This window comes from Cynocephalus volans, chromosome 1 (assembly GCF_027409185.1).
Source record: "Cynocephalus volans isolate mCynVol1 chromosome 1, mCynVol1.pri, whole genome shotgun sequence".
Lineage (NCBI taxonomy): Eukaryota > Metazoa > Chordata > Mammalia > Dermoptera > Cynocephalidae > Cynocephalus > Cynocephalus volans.
Window position 1 is genome coordinate 44070049 of NC_084460.1, and position 4235 is coordinate 44074283.

General features: G+C 42.8%; 1 long non-coding RNA gene and 3 other non-coding genes across 4 annotated transcripts; all 4 read left to right on the forward strand.

Annotated features, from left to right (window-relative positions):
* The first annotated feature begins 217 nt into the window (after positions 1-217).
* LOC134361873 (uncharacterized) lies at positions 218-3955 on the forward strand. The gene is made up of 5 exons (XR_010021494.1): positions 218-285; positions 651-760; positions 1725-1789; positions 2237-2311; positions 3707-3955. It is a non-coding gene; the product is annotated as an uncharacterized LOC134361873 (long non-coding RNA).
* LOC134365893 (small nucleolar SNORD12/SNORD106) lies at positions 488-578 on the forward strand. The gene has a single exon (XR_010022198.1). It is a non-coding gene; the product is annotated as a small nucleolar SNORD12/SNORD106 (small nucleolar RNA).
* LOC134365902 (small nucleolar SNORD12/SNORD106) lies at positions 1560-1650 on the forward strand. Its single transcript, XR_010022200.1, has one exon. It is a non-coding gene; the product is annotated as a small nucleolar SNORD12/SNORD106 (small nucleolar RNA).
* Positions 1905-1996, forward strand: LOC134365898 (small nucleolar SNORD12/SNORD106). Its single transcript, XR_010022199.1, has one exon. It is a non-coding gene; the product is annotated as a small nucleolar SNORD12/SNORD106 (small nucleolar RNA).
* Positions 3956-4235: the final 280 nt, after the last annotated feature.

The window sequence follows — 4235 nt, forward strand, 5'->3', positions numbered from 1 at the left end:
ACGCGGGTGGCCCCGAGGCTACTGGGAAGGGGACGGGGTTAGTCGCGGCCTTGACAATCATAAGAGAACTCCGGCCTGAGTGGCTCGGAGACATTTCCCAGGGGGCCCCGCGCGGCGTGGGCGGGAAGGGGAAGCGCCTTGGGCCCAGTGCGCAGGCGCGAGAGAGCCTCCTCTGGCTACATAAGGGAGGTTCCGGCCGCGGATCTTCCTTTCGCATCTTTGGTGCCTGTGTTGTAAGTGTGGCTTACTTGGTCTCGTCCAGCTCGGGGAACCCGTTTGTACGTGGTGAGTGGAAATCCAACTGTTTTCCATTCGAGGGCTCTGGTCCTCTCTGTTACCCTCTTTGTGCCGTCTTTTTTGCGGTTGGTCCTAGTCTTCTCTTGCCGTGGTTCCTCCAGCTCTGACCCCAAATAGGCCGTAGGACCGTGGGGGTGGTGAGTTAGCTGGAAAAACCCTCACCATCTCCACGGGCCTAAAGAATCCCTTGGCTGGTGTAAATGATGACTTCGTTTTTTTCCCCATCAGATCGACAATGCTGATTTCTTAGAACACTTGCCAGTTAGTTCTGATGCACCGGCCTCAAAAGGCCCGACTCAGTTCTTTTCTGACCATGGAAAGATGGCGATTGATGCCCTTTCCTTGTTTCGCAGGTTAGTGCGGCCAGAGGGTACAAAATGGATGTTGGAGGAGGGAATAAGCTTTGGGCCTCCAAGGGAACCCCATATCAACATCTACAATCTTCGATCTCCTGATCTCTAGGGTAAGCATTTGTCTTCTGACCTATTATAGGAAACACGTGCTTTGAGAATTAGTTTGCTAGGCAAACTTGGAAAAAAACGAAGATTTAACTAATTAAGCTGATTTCTATTGAGTACTTGTTAGGCAGTAGGTATTCTTTAAAGTGTTCTGTATGCTTTATTTTGTTATAATTTTCACAGTTTACCTGTTAGACCTGGGTTCCTAGTGAAGAAACAGGTTTAAGAGAAATGCTGTAAGTGGAATAACCTTTTAAGTGAAAAGTTGTTTGATGTATTTTTAATGTTCTTTTAAGCATGATTTTGGATTCCATTCTTACATGTGCACTTTCTGGGCACTTGATGAGTAATGGTTTTTCCTTGGAAAAAATTTTTGGAAAGCCAAATTTTTTTTCTGCTTGAGTCCAGGAGTGAGGCACTTAAGTACTGGACTTAAAAGGAACCTTATTTTTATTACATTATATTATTGTTATTTTGTTATTATATTTGAACCTTATTGTCCCAGATTGTTCTTTTATGTAAGGTTTTTGTGATAACATCATCTGTTAAGACGCAACCTCCTGACACTCATGCTCCAAACTGTCACTTCAGTAAAAGCAATTTCTTCACAACTCTTGGCAGCCATGTGTGGCATCTACTCAAAGTGTAAGCTCTGAAGGCAGGAGTATTTGCCTTTGCCTGCTGTATTATTGCCAACAACAGGACACAACACAGAAGTGCTCAAATATTCAATGAATGAGTTTACAAGTATGGAAGCATACCAGCCAAATCGTATTTTTCCTTCAGGGCTCTAAAGAGCTTCCTGCTGGCATGTATGATGACTGAACTTTTTTCCCCGGCAGATAGACTATGTTGATCTAACTTCTCTAAGCCAGTTTCTGTCTGATATGCCAGCTTGAGCTGTAACTTCGCCCCTTCTTTGTTGGGCATCTAAGTTGCTGATAGGTCATCCTTGTGTTTTCATCTCAGGTTTGCTGTTGTTGAAAAACAGGCTTTGAATGGATCTGGGTGAATCCAGGTGCCAGAGAGGATCGGTAAGTGAAGCCCACGTCTCTCCCTGAATAGACATAGAATCTGTGTGGGATAGCTGATTTTTACACCAATATGGGGTTGTTCTCTTTGGTTTCTGCTTTCTGTGACTCAGATTTGGCTGTTGCAGCTGATGACATAACTTTTTTCCCCATCAGATCGACCATGTTGATCAAACTAAACTATAAGCCAGTTTTGTCTGATGCATCGGCCCTAAAGATAACTTCTATCCTTGTTTCTTTCTTACCCTTCTTTATTTTTGTTGTTGTTTTTGAACGGCTGGTTGGTATAGGAATTGAATCCTGGATCTTGGTGTTATTGGCACCATGCTCTAACTGTGCTAACTAGCCAGCCCCTTCTGTGTGTTTTTTTAGTGGGAATTGAGGTAGCTCTGTTGGTTATTTCATGCATTCAGGTTGTTTATTTTGGCCTCATCTGTTCATTTCCTGTAGGTCAGGAGCCATGCGTGCCACTGTTTGATCTCAGTCTGATCCGTCCTTGACTGGGTTTGGTCTGTCCTGTAACAGGTGAAGTTTCTGCTTGCTAGATTTGCCTAGTTGGGAGTAATCTCAGGACCCAGTTCCAAGTTGGGTGTGAAAAGAAGTCATTCTTAGGGCTGATGTTGGCCTATTGGTACTAGTAGGTCTGGTCAGAAAGGAAAACAAAGTTACTGAACACTGAGTGGAACTACTTTGCCTTGGCAAATAAATGCACCTTTTAAAATAAGGAGCCCAAAGTCACATTTGAGTAGAGATTCAACTACATCATGCTGTTGGTTGGAGACCACCCTCAATTGCTACATGGGCCTCTTCAAAATGGCAGCTTGCTTCATCACAGTGAGCAAACCAAGGAAAGACATACGCAAAGATAGCTATTTTAAGTCAACACCTCCCACCCCATTTTTTATACAGAAAGCAACAGCACTGCCTTCTCAGTTTGCCCTTCCATGTTTGGTTATGACTGGAGCTTACAGCAGATCAACCATACTGATAAAAGAAAACAATTCAGCCAGACCAGTCAGCTTGAGTCAGTTCTTGGTTGTAGGATTTCCTTAGAGTGACGTATAAAACCCCTCAAGAAGTTGTGCTAGCACAGGGAAGCTGCTTTTGCTAAGTCAATCCTCGTGTTTCATTGTTCCCTGATTTGCCTAGTGTCCTTAATTAGTGGAAGGGGAATAAGCAACACCAATGACAGCTTTCTTCCACTTCTTGAATACAGTGTGCTTGTTTGCTGTAACAGATGTGTCTCCTGGTAATTCATTCCCCAACTATTTAAGAAAAACATGCGGAACTGAAGGTGGGGTTAATGTCAGTGATCACTGATGACTCTAGATTTGTCTGGATGTATAAATGTGTATAGTTTTAGCCACCTGAAAGTAAGTTCCTGCTTTTATGACCCTTAATCATCTGAACATAACACTTTTCTCCTGCATAACAATGATCCTTGAAAGTATGAGTATTAATAGCTTCCCAATGTCTGCTATCCACTTCATATTCGCATATCTCTGTTGGTCCCTAAACTGTCCTGTATGTGTTGCATTTGGGTTATGTCCCTTCAGAATCAACATAAAGCTGTCCCAACCAGTTTTTAAAATAAAGTTTTCTGGTGGTGTGGTTCTAATTCTGCATTTGTCTCTTTCTCCTGTATTCCTGTAACCTGGAAAGGATTATTTTCAGATCAAGGTTAAACATTTTGACAACACAAGTTCTGTATAAGCTTAGATGAGGTGCAGAAGAGACAGGTTGTCTTATTAGAGGGTGGAAGTTTTCCCAGCTCCTTGGTCTGGTCCTTGATCCTAGTGGATGGACTAAGGAGTGGTGGAGTAACTAGGTCTTAACCAGATGCTCCCATATCCCAAACAAGTAGCACTTTCCATCTGGATAGAGTACTGATTATAATCCACCTTTCTGTTTTCTTTTTAGGAAACTTCTTGGTTGTGGAGTTGGAATCCAAGGCCTCCTGTGTTTTCCTGGTCTTCCTGGTCGTGTTTTACTGTTTGTTTTGGCTGAACCAGTCTCACAAAACTATTGTATTTTAGCCTGAGGACAATGCAGATTTTAAAAGGCTGTGCCTATTTCTTTGAAGAATCAAGGGTTATTAGACCTTGGTAGAATTTCTAACTTTGTAATCTCCCTACCTGGAAAAAGAAAGTAAAGTCTTTTCAACTAAAATGCTGTTGTATTTGGTCACTGGAGATAAACATTGAACAGGGGTTGTAAGTAGCAAGCAGGTGTCTACAAGTTTCATTTGGGATGTTTCCTGGTCCCAGGTTTTTGTAAGGGGACAATCAGCCTAGTGGGTTTCTGTGGATAGGGCATGCTAGTGATTGGATTCTGTATTAGAAATCTAATGGGCAGAGGCAGGGTAGATCCAGAAGGTCAAAGGAAAAACATTTGGCACACTGTACAGTTATACACACACAGGGTTGTGTACCTTGAATCATGGGTATTA